Source organism: Schistocerca nitens, chromosome 3 (genome assembly GCF_023898315.1).
Source record: "Schistocerca nitens isolate TAMUIC-IGC-003100 chromosome 3, iqSchNite1.1, whole genome shotgun sequence".
NCBI classification, from domain to species: Eukaryota; Metazoa; Arthropoda; class Insecta; order Orthoptera; family Acrididae; genus Schistocerca; species Schistocerca nitens.
In genome coordinates this window covers 111,474,369-111,498,072 of record NC_064616.1, presented here as the reverse complement: position 1 = coordinate 111,498,072, position 23,704 = coordinate 111,474,369, and positions in this window count along the sequence as shown.

The window sequence follows — 23,704 nt, the reverse complement described above, 5'->3', positions numbered from 1 at the left end:
ACCAACATAATCCCATCACCAACTTCAAGAAACCGCTTGCAAAGGTAACGAAGCTTCTCATAAGATACACAGCTAGTGGGGTGTCACTTGAGGCAGACTGGCCAAAGTATCAAAAAAATGTGTATTTGGGTGAGCAACTAGCAGGAATCACTATGACACTCATAGGGTAGCCAATGCCTCGTCACCAGCATAATCACATCAGCAACTTCAAGAAACCCCTGGCAAAAGTTACAATGACTCTTAAGATACACAACTAGTGGCGTAGCTATCAGGCAGACTGGAAAGTGTATCTAAAGAATGTGTATTTGGGTGAAGAACTGGCAGGAATCTCTATGACTCTCTTGAGGTAGCCAATGCCTCGTCACCAGCAGAATCAAATCACAACTTCTAGAAACCCCTGGCAAAAGTAACGATGTTTCTCTTAAGATACACAACTAGTGGCGTATCGCTTCAGGCACACTGGAAACAGTATCTAAAAAATGTGTATTTGGGTGAGCAACTGGCACGAAACACTGTGACTCTCTTAGGGTAGCCAATATCTCGTCACCAGTATAATCACAGCTTCAAAGTCAAGAAATCGCTGGCAAGAGTAACGATGTTTCTCTTAAGATACACAACTAGTGGCGTATCGCTTCAGGCAGACTGGCCAAGTATCTCAAAATGTGTATTTGGGTGAGCAACTGGCAGGAAGCACTATGACTCTCTTAAGGTAGCCAATGCCTCGTCACCAACATAATCCCATCACCAACTTCAAGAAACCGCTTGCAAAGGTAACGAAGCTTCTCATAAGATACACAGCTAGTGGGGTGTCACTTGAGGCAGACTGGCCAAAGTATCAAAAAAATGTGTATTTGGGTGAGCAACTAGCAGGAATCACTATGACACTCATAGGGTAGCCAATGCCTCGTCACCAGCATAATCACATCAGCAACTTCAAGAAACCCCTGGCAAAAGTTACAATGACTCTTAAGATACACAACTAGTGGCGTAGCTATCAGGCAGACTGGAAAGAGTATCTAAAAAATGTGTATTTGGGTGAAGAACTGGCAGGAATCTCTATGACTCTCTTGAGGTAGCCAATGCCTCGTCACCAGCAGAATCAAATCAGCAACTTCTAGAAACCCCTGGCAAAAGTAACGATGTTTCTCTTAAGATACACAACTAGTGGCGTATCGCTTCAGGCACACTGGAAACAGTATCTAAAAAATGTGTATTTGGGTGAGCAACTGGCACGAAACACTGTGACTCTCTTAGGGTAGCCAATATCTCGTCACCAGTATAATCACAGCTTCAAAGTCAAGAAACCGCTGGCAAGAGTAACGATGTTTCTCTTAAGATACACAACTAGTGGCGTATCGCTTCAGGCAGACTGGCCAAGTATCTCAAAATGTGTATTTGGGTGAGCAACTGGCAGGAAGCACTATGACTCTCTTAAGGTAGCCAATGCCTCGACACCAACATAATCCCATCACCAACTTCAAGAAACCGCTTGCAAAGGTAACGAAGCTTCTCATAAGATACACAGTTAGTGGGGTGTCACTTGAGGCAGACTGGCCAAAGTATCAGAAAAATGTGTATTTGGGTGAGCAACTAGCAGGAATCACTATGACACTCATAGGGTAGCCAATGCCTCGTCACCAGCATAATCACATCAGCAACTTCAAGAAACCCCTGGCAAAAGTTACAATGACTCTTAAGATACACAACTAGTGGCGTAGCTATCAGGCAGACTGGAAAGTGTATCTAAAAAATGTGTATTTGGGTGAAGAACTGGCAGGAATCTCTATGACTCTCTTGAGGTAGCCAATGCCTCGTCACCAGCAGAATCAAATCAGCAACTTCTAGAAACCCCTGGCAAAAGTAACGATGTTTCTCTTAAGATACACAACTAGTGGCGTATCGCTTCAGGCACACTGGAAACAGTATCTAAAAAATGTGTATTTGGGTGAGCAACTGGCACGAAACACTGTGACTCTCTTAGGGTATCCAATATCTCGTCACCAGTATAATCACAGCTTCAAAGTCAAGAAACCGCTGGCAAGAGTAACGATGTTTCTCTTAAGATACACAACTAGTGGCGTATCGCTTCAGGCAGACTGGCCACAGTATCTCAAAATGTGTATTTGGGTGAGCAACTGGCAGGAAGCATTATGACTCTCTTAAGGTAGCCAATGCCTCGTCACCAACATAATCCCATCACCAACTTCAAGAAACCGCTGGCAAAGGTAACGAAGCTTTTCATAAGATACACAGCTAGTGGGGTGTCACTTGAGGCAGACTGGCCAAAGTATCAAAAAAATGTGTATTTGGGTGAGCAACTAGCAGGAATCACTATGACACTCATAGGGTAGCCAATGCCTCGTCACCAGCATAATCACATCAGCAACTTCAAGAAACCCCTGGCAAAAGTTACAATGACTCTTAAGATACACAACTAGTGGCGTAGCTATCAGGCAGACTGGAAAGAGTATCTAAAAAATGTGTATTTGGGTGAAGAACTGGCAGGAATCTCTATGACTCTCTTGAGGTAGCCAATGCCTCGTCACCAGCAGAATCAAATCAGCAACTTCTAGAAACCCCTGGCAAAAGTAACGATGTTTCTCTTAAGATACACAACTAGTGGCGTATCGCTTCAGACACACTGGAAACAGTATCTAAAAAATGTGTATTTGGGTGAGCAACTGGCACGAAACACTGTGACTCTCTTAGGGTAGCCAATATCTCGTCACCAGTATAATCACAGCTTCAAAGTCAAGAAACCGCTGGCAAGAGTAACGATGTTTCTCTTAAGATACACAACTAGTGGCGTATCGCTTCAGGCAGACTGGCCAAGTATCTCAAAATGTTTATTTGGGTGAGCAACTGGCAGGAAGCACTATGACTCTCTTAAGGTAGCCAATGCCTCGTCACCAACATAATCCCATCACCAACTTCAAGAAACCGCTTGCAAAGGTAACGAAGCTTCTCATAAGATACACAGCTAGTGGGGTGTCACTTGAGGCAGACTGGCCAAAGTATCAAAAAAATGTGTATTTGGGTGAGCAACTAGCAGGAATCACTATGACACTCATAGGGTAGCCAATGCCTCGTCACCAGCATAATCACATCAGCAACTTCAAGAAACCCCTGGCAAAAGTTACAATGACTCTTAAGATACACAACTAGTGGCGTAGCTATCAGGCAGACTGGAAAGAGTATCTAAAAAATGTGTATTTGGGTGAAGAACTGGCAGGAATCTCTATGACTCTCTTGAGGTAGCCAATGCCTCGTCACCAGCAGAATCAAATCAGCAACTTCTAGAAACCCCTGTCAAAAGTAACGATGTTTCTCTTAAGATACACAACTAGTGGCGTATCGCTTCAGGCACACTGGAAACAGTATCTAAAAAATGTGTATTTGGGTGAGCAACTGGCAGGAAGCACTGTGACTCTCTTAGGGTAGCCAATATCTCGTCTCCAGTATAATCACAGCTTCAAAGTCAAGAAACCCCTGGCACGAGTAACGATGTTTCTCTTAAGATACACAACTAGTGGCGTATCCTTCAGGCAGACTGGCCACAGTATCTCAAAATGTGTATTTGGGTGAGCAACTGGCAGGAAGCACTATGACTCTCTTAAGGTAGCCAATGCCTCGTCACCAACATAATCCCATCACCAACTTCAAGAAACCGCTTGCAAAGGTAACGAAGCTTCTCATAAGATACACAGCTAGTGGGGTGTCACTTGAGGCAGACTGGCCAAAGTATCAAAAAAATGTGTATTTGGGTGAGCAACTAGCAGGAAGCACTATGACACTCATAGGGTAGCCAATGCCTCGTCACCAGCATAATCACATCAGCAACTTCAAGAAACCCCTGGCAAAAGTTACAATGACTCTTAAGATACACAACTAGTGGCGTAGCTATCAGGCAGACTGGAAAGAGTATCTAAAAAATGTGTATTTGGGTGAAGAACTGGCAGGAATCTCTATGACTCTCTTGAGGTAGCCAATGCCTCGTCACCAGCAGAATGAAATCAGCAACTTCTAGAAACCCCTGTCAAAAGTAACGATGTTTCTCTTAAGATACACAACTAGTGGCGTATCGCTTCAGGCACACTGGAAACAGTATCTAAAAAATGTGTATTTGGGTGAACAACTGGCAGGAAACACTATGACTCTCTTAGGGTAGCCAATATCTCGTCACCAGTATAATCACAGCTTCAAAGTCAAGAAACCGGTGGCAAGAGTAACGATGTTTCTCTTAAGATACACAACTAGTGGCGTATCGCTTCAGGCAGACTGGCCACAGTATCTCAAAATGTGTATTTGGGTGAGCAACTGGCAGGAAGCATTATGACTCTCTTAAGGTAGCCAATGCCTCGTCACCAACATAATCCCATCACCAACTTCAAGAAACCGCTTGCAAAGGTAACGAAGCTTCTCATAAGATACACAGCTAGTGGGGTGTCACTTGAGGCAGACTGGCCAAAGTATCAAAAAAATGTGTATTTGGGTGAGCAACTAGCTGGAATCACTTTGACACTCATAGGGTAGCCAATGCCTCGTCACCAGCATCATCACATCAGCAACTTCAAGAAACCCCTGGCAAAAGTTACAATGACTCTTAAGATACACAACTAGTGGCGTAGCTATCAGGCAGACTGGAAATAGTATCTAAAAAATGTGTATTTGGGTGAAGAACTGGCAGGAATCTCTATGACTCTCTTGAGGTAGCCAATGTCTCGTCACCAGCAGAATCAAATCAGCAACTTCTAGAAACCCCTGGAATAAGTAACGATGTTTCTCTTAAGATACACAACTAGTGGCGTATCGCTTCAGGCACACTGGAAACAGTATCTAAAAAATGTGTATTTGGGTGAGCAACTGGCACGAAACACTGTAACTCTCTTAGGGTAGCCAATATCTCGTCACCAGTATAATCACATCTTCAAAGTCAAGAAACCGCTGGCAAGAGTAACGATGTTTCTCTTAAGATACACAACTAGTGGCGTATCGCTTCAGGCAGACTGGCCAAGTATCTCAAAATGGGTATTTGGGTGAGCAACTGGCAGGAAGCACTATGACTCTCTTAAGGTAGCCAATGCCTCGTCACCAACATAATCCCATCACCAACTTCAAGAAACCGCTTGCAAAGGTAACGAAGCTTCTCATAAGATACACAGCTAGTGGGGTGTCACTTGAGGCAGACTGGCCAAAGTATCAAAAAAATGTGTATTTGGGTGAGCAACTAGCAGGAATCACTATGACACTCATAGGGTAGCCAATGCCTCGTCACCAGCATCATCACATCAGCAACTTCAAGAAACCCCTGGCAAAAGTTACAATGACTCTTAAGATACACAACTAGTGGCGTAGCTATCAGGCAGACTGGAAAGTGTATCTAAAAAATGTGCATTTGGGTGAAGAACTGGCAGGAATCTCTATGACTCTCTTGAGGTAGCCAATGCCTCGTCACCAGCAGAATCAAATCAGCAACTTCTAGAAACCCCTGGCAAAAGTAACGATGTTTCTCTTAAGATACACAACTAGTGGCGTATCGCTTCAGGCACACTGGAAACAGTATCTAAAAAATGTGTATTTGGGTGAGCAACTGGCACGAAACACTGTGACTCTCTTAGGGTAGCCAATATCTCGTCACCAGTATAATCACAGCTTCAAAGTCAAGAAACCGCTGGCAAGAGTAACGATGTTTCTCTTAAGATACACAACTAGTGGCGTATCGCTTCAGGCAGACTGGCCACAGTATCTCAAAATGTGTATTTGGGTGAGCAACTGGCAGGAAGCACTATGACTCTCTTAAGGTAGCCAATGCCTCGTCACCAACATAATCCCATCACCAACTTCAAGAAACCGCTTGCAAAGGTAACGAAGCTTGTCAAAAGATACACAGCTAGTGGGGTGTCACTTGAGGCAGACTGGCCAAAGTATCAAAAAAATGTGTATTTGGGTGAGCAACTAGCAGGAATCACTATGACACTCATAGGGTAGCCAATGCCTCGTCACCAGCATAATCACATCAGCAACTTCAAGAAACCCCTGGCAAAAGTTACAATGACTCTTACGATACACAACTAGTGGCGTAGCTATCAGGCAGACTGGAAAGAGTATCTAAAAAATGTGTATTTGGGTGAAGAACTGGCAGGAATCTCTATGACTCTCTTGAGGTAGCCAATGCCTCGTCACCAGCAGAATCAAATCAGCAACTTCTAGAAACCCCTGTCAAAAGTAACGATGTTTCTCTTAAGATACACAACTAGTGGCGTATCGCTTCAGGCACACTGGAAACAGTATCTAAAAAATGTGTATTTGGGTGAGCAACTGGCAGGAAACACTGTGACTCTCTTAGGGTAGCCAATATCTCGTCTCCAGTATAATCACAGCTTCAAAGTCAAGAAACCGCTGGCACGAGTAACGATGTTTCTCTTAAGATACACAACTAGTGGCGTATCCTTCAGGCAGACTGGCCACAGTATCTCAAAATGTGTATTTGGGTGAGCAACTGGCAGGAAGCACTATGACTCTCTTAAGGTAGCCAATGCCTCGTCACCAACATAATCCCATCACCAACTTCAAGAAACCGCTGGCAAAGGTAACGAAGCTTCTCATAAGATACACAGCTAGTGGGGTGTCACTTGAGGCAGACTGGCCAAAGTATCAAAAAAATGTGTATTTGGGTGAGCAACTAGCAGGAAGCACTATGACACTCATAGGGTAGCCAATGCCTCGTCACCAGCATAATCACATCAGCAACTTCAAGAAACCCCTGGCAAAAGTTACAATGACTCTTAAGATACACAACTAGTGGCGTAGCTATCAGGCAGACTGGAAAGAGTATCTAAAAAATGTGTATTTGGGTGAAGAACTGGCAGGAATCTCTATGACTCTCTTGAGGTAGCCAATGCCTCGTCACCAGCAGAATCAAATCAGCAACTTCTAGAAACCCCTGGCAAAAGTAACGATGTTTCTCTTAAGATACACAACTAGTGGCGTATCGCTTCAGGCACACTGGAAACAGTATCTAAAAAATGTGTATTTGGGTGAACAACTGGCAGGAAACACTATGACTCTCTTAGGGTAGCCAATATCTCGTCACCAGTATAATCACAGCTTCAAAGTCAAGAAACCGGTGGCAAGAGTAACGATGTTTCTCTTAAGATACACAACTAGTGGCGTATCGCTTCAGGCAGACTGGCCACAGTATCTCAAAATGTGTATTTGGGTGAGCAACTGGCAGGAAGCATTATGACTCTCTTAAGGTAGCCAATGCCTCGTCACCAACATAATCCCATCACCAACTTCAAGAAACCGCTGGCAAAGGTAATGAAGCTTTTCATAAGATACACAGCTAGTGGGATGTCACTTGAGGCAGACTGGCCAAAGTATCAAAAAAATGTGTATTTGGGTGAGCAACTGGCAGGAATCACTATGACACTCATAGGGTAGCCAATGCCTCGTCACCAGCATCATCACATCAGCAACTTCAAGAAACCCCTGGCAAAAGTTACAATGACTCTTAAGATACACAACTAGTGGCGTAGCTATCAGGCAGACTGGAAAGAGTATCTAAAAAATGTGTATTTGGGTGAAGAACTGGCAGGAATCTCTATGACTCTCTTGAGGTAGCCAATGCCTCGTCACCAGCAGAATCAATACAGCAACTGCTAGAAACCCCTGGCAAAAGTAACGATGTTTCTCTTAAGATACACAACTACTGGCGTATCGCTTCAGGCACACTGGAAACAGTATCTAAAAAATGTGTATTTGGGTGAGCAACTGGCACGAAACACTGTGACTCTCTTAGGGTAGCCAATATCTCGTCACCAGTATAATCACAGCTTCAAAGTCAAGAAACCGCTGGCAAGAGTAACGATGTTTCTCTTAAGATACACAACTAGTGGCGTATCGCTTCAGGCAGACTGGCCACAGTATCTCAAAATGTGTATTTGGGTGAGCAACTGGCAGGAAGCACTATGACTCTCTTAAGGTAGCCAATGCCTCGTCACCAACATAATCCCATCACCAACTTCAAGAAACCGCTTGCAAAGGTAACGAAGCTTCTCATAAGATACACAGCTAGTGGGGTGTCACTTGAGGCAGACTGGCCAAAGTATCAAAAAAATGTGTATTTGGGTGAGCAACTAGCTGGAATCACTTTGACACTCATAGGGTAGCCAATGCCTCGTCACCAGCATCATCACATCAGCAACTTCAAGAAACCCCTGGCAAAAGTTACAATGACTCTTAAGATACACAACTAGTGGCGTAGCTATCAGGCAGACTGGAAAGAGTATCTAAAAAATGTGTATTTGGGTGAAGAACTGGCAGGAATCTCTATGACTCTCTTGAGGTAGCCAATGTCTCGTCACCAGCAGAATCAAATCAGCAACTTCTAGAAACCCCTGGCATAAGTAACGATGTTTCTCTTAAGATACACAACTAGTGGCGTATCGCTTCAGGCACACTGGAAACAGTATCTAAAAAATGTGTATTTGGGTGAGCAACTGGCAGGAAACACTGTGACTCTCTTAGGGTAGCCAATATCTCGTCACCAGTATAATCACAGCTTCAAAGTCAAGAAACCGCTGGCAAGAGTAACGATGTTTCTCTTAAGATACACAACTAGTGGCGTATCGCTTCAGGCAGACTGGCCACAGTATCTCAAAATGTGTATTTGGGTGAGCAACTGGCAGGAAGCACTATGACTCTCTTAAGGTAGCCAATGCCTCGTCACCAACATAATCCCATCACCAACTTCAAGAAACCGCTTGCAAAGGTAACGAAGCTTGTCAAAAGATACACAGCTAGTGGGGTGTCACTTGAGGCAGACTGGCCAAAGTATCAAAAAAATGTGTATTTGGGTGAGCAACTAGCAGGAATCACTATGACACTCATAGGGTAGCCAATGCCTCGTCACCAGCATAATCACATCAGCAACTTCAAGAAACCCCTGGCAAAAGTTACAATGACTCTTACGATACACAACTAGTGGCGTAGCTATCAGGCAGACTGGAAAGAGTATCTAAAAAATGTGTATTTGGGTGAAGAACTGGCAGGAATCTCTATGACTCTCTTGAGGTAGCCAATGCCTCGTCACCAGCAGAATCAAATCAGCAACTTCTAGAAACCCCTGGCAAAAGTAACGATGTTTCTCTTAAGATACACAACTAGTGGCGTATCGCTTCAGGCACACTGGAAACAGTATCTAAAAAATGTGTATTTGGGTGAGCAACTGGCAGGAAACACTGTGACTCTCTTAGGGTAGCCAATATCTCGTCTCCAGTATAATCACAGCTTCAAAGTCAAGAAACCGCTGGCACGAGTAACGATGTTTCTCTTAAGATACACAACTAGTGGCGTATCCTTCAGGCAGACTGGCCACAGTATCTCAAAATGTGTATTTGGGTGAGCAACTGGCAGGAAGCACTATGACTCTCTTAAGGTAGCCAATGCCTCGTCACCAACATAATCCCATCACCAACTTCAAGAAACCGCTGGCAAAGGTAATGAAGCTTTTCAAGAGATACACAGCTAGTGGGATGTCACTTGAGGCAGACTGGCCAAAGTATCAAAAAAATGTGTATTTGGGTGAGCAACTGGCAGGAATCACTATGACACTCATAGGGTAGCCAATGCCTCGTCACCAGCATCATCACATCAGCAACTTCAAGAAACCCCTGGCAAAAGTTACAATGACTCTTAAGATACACAACTAGTGGCGTAGCTATCAGGCAGACTGGAAAGAGTATCTAAAAATGTGTATTTGGGTGAAGAACTGGCAGGAATCTCTATGACTCTCTTGAGGTAGCCAATGCCTCGTCACCAGCAGAATCAAATCAGCAACTTCTAGAAACCCCTGGCAAAAGTAACGATGTTTCTCTTAAGATACACAACTAGTGGCGTATCGCTTCAGGCACACTGGAAACAGTATCTAAAAAATGTGTATTTGGGTGAGCAACTGGCACGAAACACTGTGACTCTCTTAGGGTAGCCAATATCTCGTCACCAGTATAATCACAGCTTCAAAGTCAAGAAACCGCTGGCAAGAGTAACGATGTTTCTCTTAAGATACACAACTAGTGGCGTATCGCTTCAGGCAGACTGGCCACAGTATCTCAAAATGTATATTTGGGTGAGCAACTGGCAGGAAGCACTATGACTCTCTTAAGGTAGCCAATGCCTCGTCACCAACATAATCCCATCACCAACTTCAAGAAACCGCTTGCAAAGGTAACGAAGCTTGTCAAAAGATACACAGCTAGTGGGGTGTCACTTGAGGCAGACTGGCCAAAGTATCAAAAAAATGTGTATTTGGGTGAGCAACTAGCAGGAATCACTATGACACTCATAGGGTAGCCAATGCCTCGTCACCAGCATAATCACATCAGCAACTTCAAGAAACCCCTGGCAAAAGTTACAATGACTCTTACGATACACAACTAGTGGCGTAGCTATCAGGCAGACTGGAAAGAGTATCTAAAAAATGTGTATTTGGGTGAAGAACTGGCAGGAATCTCTATGACTCTCTTGAGGTAGCCAATGCCTCGTCACCAGCAGAATCAAATCAGCAACTTCTAGAAACCCCTGGCAAAAGTAACGATGTTTCTCTTAAGATACACAACTAGTGGCGTATCGCTTCTGGAACACTGGAAACAGTATCTAAAAACGTGTATTTGGGTGAGCAACTGGCACGAAACACTGTGACTCTCTTAGGGTAGCCAATATCTCGTCACCAGTATAATCACAGCTTCAAAGTCAAGAAACCGCTGGCAAGAGTAACGATGTTTCTCTTAAGATACACAACTAGTGGCGTATCGCTTCAGGCAGACTGGCCAAGTATCTCAAAATGTGTATTTGGGTGAGCAACTGGCAGGAAGCACTATGACTCTCTTAAGGTAGCCAATGCCTCGTCACCAGCATAATCACATCAGCAACTTCAAGAAACCCCTGGCAAAACTTACAATGACTCTTAAGATACACAACTAGTGGCGTAGCTATCAGGCAGACTGGAAAGAGTATCTAAAAAATGTGTATTTGGGTGAAGAACTGGCAGGAATCTCTATGACTCTCTTGAGGTAGCCAATGCCTCGTCACCAGCAGAATCAAATCAGCAACTTCTAGAAACCCCTGGCAAAAGTAACGATGTTTCTCTTAAGATACACAACTAATGGCGTATCGCTTCAGGCACACTGGAAACAGTATCTAAAAAATGTGTATTTGGGTGAGCAACTGGCACGAAACACTGTGACTCTCTTAGGGTAGCCAATATCTCGTCACCAGTATAATCACAGCTTCAAAGTCAAGAAACCGCTGGCAAGAGTAACGATGTTTCTCTTAAGATACACAACTAGTGGCGTATCGCCTCAGGCAGACTGGCCACAGTATCTCAAAATGTGTATTTGGGTGAGCAACTGGCAGGAAGCACTATGACTCTCTTAAGGTAGCCAATGCCTCGTCACCAACATAATCCCATCACCAACTTCAAGAAACCGCTTGCAAAGGTAACGAAGCTTCTCATAAGATACACAGCTAGTGGGGTGTCACTTGAGGCAGACTGGCCAAAGTATCAAAAAAATGTGTATTTGGGTGAGCAACTAACAGGAATCACTATGACACTCATAGGGTAGCCAATGCCTCGTCACCAGCATAATCACATCAGCAACTTCAAGAAACCCCTGGCAAAAGTTACAATGACTCTTAAGATACACAACTAGTGGCGTAGCTATCAGGCAGACTGGAAAGAGTATCTAAAAAATGTGTATTTGGGTGTAGAACTGGCAGGAATCTCTATGACTCTCTTGAGGTAGCCAATGCCTCGTCACCAGCAGAATCAAATCAGCAACTTCTAGAAACCCCTGGCAAAAGTAACGATGTTTCTCTTAAGATACACAACTAGTGGCGTATCGCTTCAGGCACACTGGAAACAGTATCTAAAAAATGTGTATTTGGGTGAGCAACTGGCACGAAACACTCTGACTCTCTTAGGGTAACCAATATCTCGTCACCAGTATAATCACAGTTTCAAAGTCAAGAAACCGCTGGCAAGAGTAACGATGTTTCTCTTAAGATACACAACTAGTGGCGTATCGCTTCAGGCAGACTGGCCACAGTATCTCAAAATGTGTATTTGGGTGAGCAACTGGCAGGAAGCATTATGACTCTCTTAAGGTAGCCAAAGCCTCGTCACCAACATAATCCCATCACCAACTTCAAGAAACCGCTTGCAAAGGTAACGAAGCTTGTCAAAAGATACACAGCTAGTGGGGTGTCACTTGAGGCAGACTGGCCAAAGTATCAAAAAAATGTGTATTTGGGTGAGCAACTAGCAGGAATCACTATGACACTCATAGGGTAGCCAATGCCTCGTCACCAGCATCATCACATCAGCAACTTCAAGAAACCCCTGGCAAAAGTTACAATGACTCTTAAGATACACAACTAGTGGCGTAGCTATCAGGCAGACTGGAAAGAGTATCTAAAAAATGTGTATTTGGGTGAAGAACTGGCAGGAATCTCTATGACTCTCTTGAGGTAGCCAATGCCTCGTCACCAGCAGAATCAAATCAACAACTTCTAGAAACCCCTGGCAAAAGTAACGATGTTTCTCTTAAGATACACAACTAGTGGCGTATCGCTTCAGGCACACTGGAAACAGTATCTAAAAAATGTGTATTTGGGTGAGCAACTGGCAGGAAACACTGTGACTCTCTTAGGGTAGCCAATATCTCGTCTCCAGTATAATCACAGCTTCAAAGTCAAGAAACCGCTGGCACGAGTAACGATGTTTCTCTTAAGATACACAACTAGTGGCGTATCCTTCAGGCAGACTGGCCACAGTATCTCAAAATGTGTATTTGGGTGAGCAACTGGCAGGAAGCACTATGACTCTCTTAAGGTAGCCAATGCCTCGTCACCAACATAATCCCATCACCAACTTCAAGAAACCGCTTGCAAAGGTAACGAAGCTTCTCATAAGATACACAGCTAGTGGGGTGTCACTTGAGGCAGACTGGCCAAAGTATCAAAAAAATGTGTATTTGGGTGAGCAACTAACAGGAATCACTATGACACTCATAGGGTAGCCAATGCCTCGTCACCAGCATAATCACATCAGCAACTTCAAGAAACCCCTGGCAAAAGTTACAATGACTCTTAAGATACACAACTAGTGGCGTAGCTATCAGGCAGACTGGAAAGAGTATCTAAAAAATGTGTATTTGGGTGTAGAACTGGCAGGAATCTCTATGACTCTCTTGAGGTAGCCAATGCCTCGTCACCAGCAGAATCAAATCAGCAACTTCTAGAAACCCCTGGCAAAAGTAACGATGTTTCTCTTAAGATACACAACTAGTGGCGTATCGCTTCAGGCACACTGGAAACAGTATCTAAAAAATGTGTATTTGGGTGAGCAACTGGCACGAAACACTCTGACTCTCTTAGGGTAACCAATATCTCGTCACCAGTATAATCACAGTTTCAAAGTCAAGAAACCGCTGGCAAGAGTAACGATGTTTCTCTTAAGATACACAACTAGTGGCGTATCGCTTCAGGCAGACTGGCCACAGTATCTCAAAATGTGTATTTGGGTGAGCAACTGGCAGGAAGCATTATGACTCTCTTAAGGTAGCCAAAGCCTCGTCACCAACATAATCCCATCACCAACTTCAAGAAACCGCTTGCAAAGGTAACGAAGCTTGTCAAAAGATACACAGCTAGTGGGGTGTCACTTGAGGCAGACTGGCCAAAGTATCAAAAAAATGTGTATTTGGGTGAGCAACTAGCAGGAATCACTATGACACTCATAGGGTAGCCAATGCCTCGTCACCAGCATCATCACATCAGCAACTTCAAGAAACCCCTGGCAAAAGTTACAATGACTCTTAAGATACACAACTAGTGGCGTAGCTATCAGGCAGACTGGAAAGAGTATCTAAAAAATGTGTATTTGGGTGAAGAACTGGCAGGAATCTCTATGACTCTCTTGAGGTAGCCAATGCCTCGTCACCAGCAGAATCAAATCAACAACTTCTAGAAACCCCTGGCAAAAGTAACGATGTTTCTCTTAAGATACACAACTAGTGGCGTATCGCTTCAGGCACACTGGAAACAGTATCTAAAAAATGTGTATTTGGGTGAGCAACTGGCAGGAAACACTGTGACTCTCTTAGGGTAGCCAATATCTCGTCTCCAGTATAATCACAGCTTCAAAGTCAAGAAACCGCTGGCACGAGTAACGATGTTTCTCTTAAGATACACAACTAGTGGCGTATCCTTCAGGCAGACTGGCCACAGTATCTCAAAATGTGTATTTGGGTGAGCAACTGGCAGGAAGCACTATGACTCTCTTAAGGTAGCCAATGCCTCGTCACCAACATAATCCCATCACCAACTTCAAGAAACCGCTGGCAAAGGTAATGAAGCTTTTCAAGAGATACACAGCTAGTGGGATGTCACTTGAGGCAGACTGGCCAAAGTATCAAAAAAATGTGTATTTGGGTGAGCAACTGGCAGGAATCACTATGACACTCATAGGGTAGCCAATGCCTCGTCACCAGCATCATCACATCAGCAACTTCAAGAAACCCCTGGCAAAAGTTACAATGACTCTTAAGATACACAACTAGTGGCGTAGCTATCAGGCAGACTGGAAAGAGTATCTAAAAATGTGTATTTGGGTGAAGAACTGGCAGGAATCTCTATGACTCTCTTGAGGTAGCCAATGCCTCGTCACCAGCAGAATCAAATCAGCAACTTCTAGAAACCCCTGGCAAAAGTAACGATGTTTCTCTTAAGATACACAACTAGTGGCGTATCGCTTCAGGCACACTGGAAACAGTATCTAAAAAATGTGTATTTGGGTGAGCAACTGGCACGAAACACTGTGACTCTCTTAGGGTAGCCAATATCTCGTCACCAGTATAATCACAGCTTCAAAGTCAAGAAACCGCTGGCAAGAGTAACGATGTTTCTCTTAAGATACACAACTAGTGGCGTATCGCTTCAGGCAGACTGGCCACAGTATCTCAAAATGTATATTTGGGTGAGCAACTGGCAGGAAGCACTATGACTCTCTTAAGGTAGCCAATGCCTCGTCACCAACATAATCCCATCACCAACTTCAAGAAACCGCTTGCAAAGGTAACGAAGCTTGTCAAAAGATACACAGCTAGTGGGGTGTCACTTGAGGCAGACTGGCCAAAGTATCAAAAAAATGTGTATTTGGGTGAGCAACTAGCAGGAATCACTATGACACTCATAGGGTAGCCAATGCCTCGTCACCAGCATAATCACATCAGCAACTTCAAGAAACCCCTGGCAAAAGTTACAATGACTCTTACGATACACAACTAGTGGCGTAGCTATCAGGCAGACTGGAAAGAGTATCTAAAAAATGTGTATTTGGGTGAAGAACTGGCAGGAATCTCTATGACTCTCTTGAGGTAGCCAATGCCTCGTCACCAGCAGAATCAAATCAGCAACTTCTAGAAACCCCTGGCAAAAGTAACGATGTTTCTCTTAAGATACACAACTAGTGGCGTATCGCTTCTGGAACACTGGAAACAGTATCTAAAAACGTGTATTTGGGTGAGCAACTGGCACGAAACACTGTGACTCTCTTAGGGTAGCCAATATCTCGTCACCAGTATAATCACAGCTTCAAAGTCAAGAAACCGCTGGCAAGAGTAACGATGTTTCTCTTAAGATACACAACTAGTGGCGTATCGCTTCAGGCAGACTGGCCAAGTATCTCAAAATGTGTATTTGGGTGAGCAACTGGCAGGAAGCACTATGACTCTCTTAAGGTAGCCAATGCCTCGTCACCAGCATAATCACATCAGCAACTTCAAGAAACCCCTGGCAAAACTTACAATGACTCTTAAGATACACAACTAGTGGCGTAGCTATCAGGCAGACTGGAAAGAGTATCTAAAAAATGTGTATTTGGGTGAAGAACTGGCAGGAATCTCTATGACTCTCTTGAGGTAGCCAATGCCTCGTCACCAGCAGAATCAAATCAGCAACTTCTAGAAACCCCTGGCAAAAGTAACGATGTTTCTCTTAAGATACACAACTAATGGCGTATCGCTTCAGGCACACTGGAAACAGTATCTAAAAAATGTGTATTTGGGTGAGCAACTGGCACGAAACACTGTGACTCTCTTAGGGTAGCCAATATCTCGTCACCAGTATAATCACAGCTTCAAAGTCAAGAAACCGCTGGCAAGAGTAACGATGTTTCTCTTAAGATACACAACTAGTGGCGTATCGCCTCAGGCAGACTGGCCACAGTATCTCAAAATGTGTATTTGGGTGAGCAACTGGCAGGAAGCACTATGACTCTCTTAAGGTAGCCAATGCCTCGTCACCAACATAATCCCATCACCAACTTCAAGAAACCGCTTGCAAAGGTAACGAAGCTTCTCATAAGATACACAGCTAGTGGGGTGTCACTTGAGGCAGACTGGCCAAAGTATCAAAAAAATGTGTATTTGGGTGAGCAACTAACAGGAATCACTATGACACTCATAGGGTAGCCAATGCCTCGTCACCAGCATAATCACATCAGCAACTTCAAGAAACCCCTGGCAAAAGTTACAATGACTCTTAAGATACACAACTAGTGGCGTAGCTATCAGGCAGACTGGAAAGAGTATCTAAAAAATGTGTATTTGGGTGTAGAACTGGCAGGAATCTCTATGACTCTCTTGAGGTAGCCAATGCCTCGTCACCAGCAGAATCAAATCAGCAACTTCTAGAAACCCCTGGCAAAAGTAACGATGTTTCTCTTAAGATACACAACTAGTGGCGTATCGCTTCAGGCACACTGGAAACAGTATCTAAAAAATGTGTATTTGGGTGAGCAACTGGCACGAAACACTCTGACTCTCTTAGGGTAACCAATATCTCGTCACCAGTATAATCACAGTTTCAAAGTCAAGAAACCGCTGGCAAGAGTAACGATGTTTCTCTTAAGATACACAACTAGTGGCGTATCGCTTCAGGCAGACTGGCCACAGTATCTCAAAATGTGTATTTGGGTGAGCAACTGGCAGGAAGCATTATGACTCTCTTAAGGTAGCCAAAGCCTCGTCACCAACATAATCCCATCACCAACTTCAAGAAACCGCTTGCAAAGGTAACGAAGCTTGTCAAAAGATACACAGCTAGTGGGGTGTCACTTGAGGCAGACTGGCCAAAGTATCAAAAAAATGTGTATTTGGGTGAGCAACTAGCAGGAATCACTATGACACTCATAGGGTAGCCAATGCCTCGTCACCAGCATCATCACATCAGCAACTTCAAGAAACCCCTGGCAAAAGTTACAATGACTCTTAAGATACACAACTAGTGGCGTAGCTATCAGGCAGACTGGAAAGAGTATCTAAAAAATGTGTATTTGGGTGAAGAACTGGCAGGAATCTCTATGACTCTCTTGAGGTAGCCAATGCCTCGTCACCAGCAGAATCAAATCAACAACTTCTAGAAACCCCTGGCAAAAGTAACGATGTTTCTCTTAAGATACACAACTAGTGGCGTATCGCTTCAGGCACACTGGAAACAGTATCTAAAAAATGTGTATTTGGGTGAGCAACTGGCAGGAAACACTGTGACTCTCTTAGGGTAGCCAATATCTCGTCTCCAGTATAATCACAGCTTCAAAGTCAAGAAACCGCTGGCACGAGTAACGATGTTTCTCTTAAGATACACAACTAGTGGCGTATCCTTCAGGCAGACTGGCCACAGTATCTCAAAATGTGTATTTGGGTGAGCAACTGGCAGGAAGCACTATGACTCTCTTAAGGTAGCCAATTCCTCGTCACCAACATAAACCCATCACCAACTTCAAGAAACCGCTTGCAAAGGTAACGAAGCTTCTCATAAGATACACAGCTAGTGGGGTGTCACTTGAGGCAGACTGGCCAAAGTATCAAAAAAATGTGTATTTGGGTGAGCAACTAGCAGGAAGCACTATGACACTCATAGGGTAGCCAATGCCTCGTCACCAGCATAATCACATCAGCAACTTCAAGAAACCCCTGGCAAAAGTTACAATGACTCTTAAGATACACAACTAGTGGCGTAGCTATCAGGCAGACTGGAAAGAGTATCTAAAAAATGTGTATTTGGGTGAAGAACTGGCAGGAATCTCTATGACTCTCTTGAGGTAGCCAATGCCTCGTCACCAGCAGAATCGAATCAGCAACTTCTAGAAACCCCTGGCAAAAGTAACGATGTTTCTCTTAAGATACACAACTAGTGGCGTATCGCTTCAGGCACACTGGAAACAGTATCTAAAAAATGTGTATTTGGGTGAGCAACTGGCAGGAAACACTGTGACTCTCTTAGGGTAGCCAATATCTCGTCACCAGTATAATCACAGCTTCAAAGTCAAGAAACCGGTGGTAAGAGTAACGATGTTTCTCTTAAGATACACAACTAGTGGCGTATCGCTTCAGGCAGACTGGCCACAGTATCTCAAAATGTGTATTTGGGTGAGCAACTGGCAGGAAGCACTATGACTCTCTTAAGGTAGCCAATGCCTCGTCGCCAACATAATCCCATCACCAACTTCAAGAAACCGCTTGCAAAGGTAACGAAGCTTCTCATAAGATACACAGCTAGTGGGGTGTCACTTGAGGCAGACTGGCCAAAGCATCAAAAAAATGTGTATTTGGGTGAGCAACTAGCGGGAATTACTATGACACTCATAGGGTAGCCAATGCCTCGTCACCAGCATAATCACATCAGCAACTTCAAGAAACCCCTGGCAAAAGTTACAATGACTCTTAAGATACACAACAAGTGGCGTAGCTATCAGGCAGACTGGAAAGAGTATCTAAAAAATGTGTATTTGGGTGAAGAACTGGCAGGAATCTCTATGACTCTCTTGAGGTAGCCAATGCCTCGTCACCAGCAGAATCAAATCAGCAACTTCTAGAAACCCCTGGCAAAAGTAACGATGTTTCTCTTAAGATACACAACTAGTGGCGTATCGCTTCAGGCACACTGGAAACAGTATCTAAAAAATGTGTATTTGGGTGAGCAACTGGCACGAAACACTGTGACTCTCTTAGGGTAGCCAATATCTCGTCACCAGTATAATCACAGCTTCAAAGTCAAGAAACCGCTGGCAAGAGTAACGATGTTTCTCTTAAGATACACAAGTAGTGGCGTATCGCTTCAGGCAGACTGGCCAAGTATCTCAAAATGTGTATTTGGGTGAGCAACTGGCAGGAAGCACTATGACTCTCTTAAGGTAGCCAATGCCTCGTCGCCAACATAATCCCATCACCAACTTCAAGAAACCGCTTGCAAAGGTAACGAAGCTTCTCATAAGATACACAGCTAGTGGGGTGTCACTTGAGGCAGACTGGCCAAAGCATCAAAAAAATGTGTATTTGGGTGAGCAACTAACGGGAATCACTATGACACTCATAGGGTAGCCAATGCCTCGTCACCAGCATAATCACATCAGCAACTTCAAGAAACCCCTGGCAAAAGTTACAATGACTCTTAAGATACACAACTAGTGGCGTAGCTATCAGGCAGACTGGAAAGAGTATCTAAAAAATGTGTATTTGGGTGAAGAACTGGCAGGAATCTCTATGACTCTCTTGAGGCAGCCAATGCCTCGTCACCAGTAGAATCAAATCAGCAACTTCTAGAAACCCCTTTCAAAAGTAACGATGTTTCTCTTAAGATACACAACTAGTGGCGTATCGCTTCAGGCACACTGGAAACAGTATCTAAAAATGTGTATTTGGGTGAGCAACTGGCACGAAACACTGTGACTCTCTTAGGGTAGCCAATATCTCGTCACCAGTATAATCACAGCTTCAAAGTCAAGAAACCGGTGGCAAGAGTAACGATGTTTCTCTTAAGATACACAAGTAGTGGCGTATCCTTCAGGCAGACTGGCCACAGTATCTCAAAATGTGTATTTGGGTGAGCAACTGGCAGGAAGCACTATGACTCTCTTAAGGTAGTCAATGCCTCGTCGCCAACATAATCCCATCACCAACTTCAAGAAACCGCTTGCAAAGGTAACGAAGCTTCTCATAAGATACACAGCTAGTGGGGTGTCACTTGAGGCAGACTGGCCAAAGCATCAAAAAAATGTGTATTTGGGTGAGCAACTAGCGGGAATCACTATGACACTCATAGGGTAGCCAATGCCTCGTCACCAGCATAATCACATCAGCAACTTCAAGAAACCCCTGGCAAAAGTTACAATGACTCTTAAGATACACAACAAGTGGCGTAGCTATCAGGCAGAATGGAAAGAGTATCTAAAAAATGTGTATTTGGGTGAAGAACTGGCAGGAATCTCTATGACTCTCTTGAGGTAGCCAATGCCTCGTCACCAGCAGAATCAAATCAGCAACTTCTAGAAACCCCTGGCAAAAGTAACGATGTTTCTCTTAAGATACACAACTAGTGGCGTATCGCTTCAGGCACACTGGAAACAGTATCTAAAAAATGTGTATTTGGGTGAGCAACTGGCAGGAAACACTGTGACTCTCTTAGGGTAGCCAATATCTCGTCTCCAGTATAATCACAGCTTCAAAGTCAAGAAACCGCTGGCACGAGTAACGATGTTTCTCTTAAGATACACAACTAGTGGCGTATCCTTCAGGCAGACTGGCCACAGTATCTCAAAATGTGTATTTGGGTGAGCAACTGGCAGGAAGCACTATGACTCTCTTAAGGTAGCCAATGCCTCGTCACCAACATAATCCCATCACCAACTTCAAGAAACCGCTTGCAAAGGTAACGAAGCTTCTCATAAGATACACAGCTAGTGGGGTGTCACTTGAGGCAGACTGGCCAAAGTATCAAAAAAATGTGTATTTGGGTGAGCAACTAGCAGGAAGCACTATGACACTCATAGGGTAGCCAATGCCTCGTCACCAGCATAATCACATCAGCAACTTCAAGAAACCCCTGGAAAAAGTTACAATGACTCTTAAGATACACAACTAGTGGCGTAGCTATCAGGCAGACTGGAAAGAGTATCTAAAAAATGTGTATTTGGGTGAAGAACTGGCAGGAATCTCTATGACTCTCTTGAGGTAGCCAATGCCTCGTCACCAGCAGAATCAAATCAGCAACTTCTAGAAACCCCTGGCAAAAGTAACGATGTTTCTCTTAAGATACACAACTAGTGGCGTATCGCTTCAGGCACACTGGAAACAGTATCTAAAAAATGTGTATTTGGGTGAGCAAGTGGCACGAAACACTGTGACTCTCTTAGGGTAGCCAATATCTCGTCACCAGTATAATCACAGCTTCAAAGTCAAGAAACCGCTGGCAAGAGTAACGATGTTTCTCTTAAGATACACAACTAGTGGCGTATCGCTTCAGGCAGACTGGCCACAGTATCTCAAAATGTGTATTTGGGTGAGCAACTGGCAGGAAGCATTATGACTCTCTTAAGGTAGCCAATGCCACGTCACCAACATAATCCCATCACCAACTTCAAGAAACCGCTGGCAAAGGTAACGAAGCTTCTCATAAGATACACAGCTAGTGGGGTGTCACTTGAGGCAGACTGGCCAAAGTATCAAAAAAATGTGTATTTGGGTGAGCAACTAGCAGGAATCACTATGACACTCATAGGGTAGCCAATGCCTCGTCACCAGCATCATCACATCAGCAACTTCAAGAAACCCCTGGCAAAAGTTACAATGACTCTTAAGATACACAACTAGTGGCGTAGCTATCAGGCAGACTGGAAAGAGTATCTAAAAAATGTGTATTTGGGTGAAGAACTGACAGGAATCTCTATGACTCTCTTGAGGTAGCCAATGCCTCGTCACCAGCAGAATCAAATCAGCAACTTCTAGAAACCCCTGGCAAAAGTAACGATGTTTCTCTTAAGATACACAACTAGTGGCGTATCGCTTCAGGCACACTGGAAACAGTATCTAAAAAATGTGTATTTGGGTGAGCAACTGGCACGAAACACTGTGACTCTCTTAGGGTAGCCAATATCTCGTCACCAGTATAATCACAGCTTCAAAGTCAAGAAACCGCTGGCAAGAGTAACGATGTTTCTCTTAAGATACACAACTAGTGGCGTATCGCTTCAGGCAGACTGGCCAAGTATCTCAAAATGTGTATTTGGGTGAGCAACTGGCAGGAAGCACTATGACTCTCTTAAGGTAGCCAATGCCTCGTCACCAACATAATCCCATCACCAACTTCAAGAAACCGCTGGCAAAGGTAACGAAGCTTTTCATAAGATACACAGCTAGTGGGGTGTCACTTGAGGCAGACTGGCCAAAGTATCAAAAAAATGTGTATTTGTGTGAGCAACTGGCAGGAATCACTATGACACTCATAGGGTAGCCAATGCCTCGTCACCAGCATCATCACATCAGCAACTTCAAGAAACCCCTGGTAAAAGTTACAATGACTCTTAAGATACACAACTAGTGGCGTAGCTATCAGGCAGACTGGAAAGAGTATCTAAAAAATGTGTATTTGGGTGAAGAACTGGCAGGAATCTCTATGACTCTCTTGAGGTAGCCAATGCCTCGTCACCAGCAGAATCAAATCAGCAACTTCTAGAAACCCCTGTCAAAAGTAACGATGTTTCTCTTAAGATACACAACTAGTGGCGTATCGCTTCAGGCACACTGGAAACAGTATCTAAAAAATGTGTATTTGGGTGAGCAACTGGCACGAAACACTGTGACTCTCTTAGGGTAGCCAATATCTCGTCACCAGTATAATCACAGCTTCAAAGTCAAGAAACCGCTGGCAAGAGTAACGATGTTTCTCTTAAGATACACAACTAGTGGCGTATCGCTTCAGGCAGACTGGCCAAGTATCTCAAAATGTGTATTTGGGTGAGCAACTGGCAGGAAGCACTATGACTCTCTTAAGGTAGCCAATGCCTCGTCACCAACATAATCCCATCACCAACTTCAAGAAACCGCTGGCAAAGGTAACGAAGCTTTTCATAAGATACACAGCTAGTGGGGTGTCACTTGAGGCAGACTGGCCAAAGTATCAAAAAAATGTGTATTTGTGTGAGCAACTGGCAGGAATCACTATGACACTCATAGGGTAGCCAATGCCTCGTCACCAGCATCATCACATCAGCAACTTCAAGAAACCCCTGGTAAAAGTTACAATGACTCTTAAGATACACAACTAGTGGCGTAGCTATCAGGCAGACTGGAAAGAGTATCTAAAAAATGTGTATTTGGGTGAAGAACTGGCAGGAATCTCTATGACTCTCTTGAGGTAGCCAATGCCTCGTCACCAGCAGAATCAAATCAGCAACTTCTAGAAACCCCTGTCAAAAGTAACGATGTTTCTCTTAAGATACACAACTAGTGGCGTATCGCTTCAGGCACACTGGAAACAGTATCTAAAAAATGTGTATTTGGGTGAGCAACTGGCACGAAACACTGTGACTCTCTTAGGGTAGCCAATATCTCGTCACCAGTATAATCACAGCTTCAAAGTCAAGAAACCGCTGGCAAGAGTAACGATGTTTCTCTTAAGATACACAACTAGTGGCGTATCGCTTCAGGCAGACTGGCCAAGTATCTCAAAATGTGTATTTGGGTGAGCAACTGGCAGGAAGCACTATGACTCTCTTAAGGTAGCCAATGCCTCGTCACCAACATAATCCCAACACCAACTTCAAGAAACCGCTTGCAAAGGTAACGAAGCTTGTCAAAAGATACAC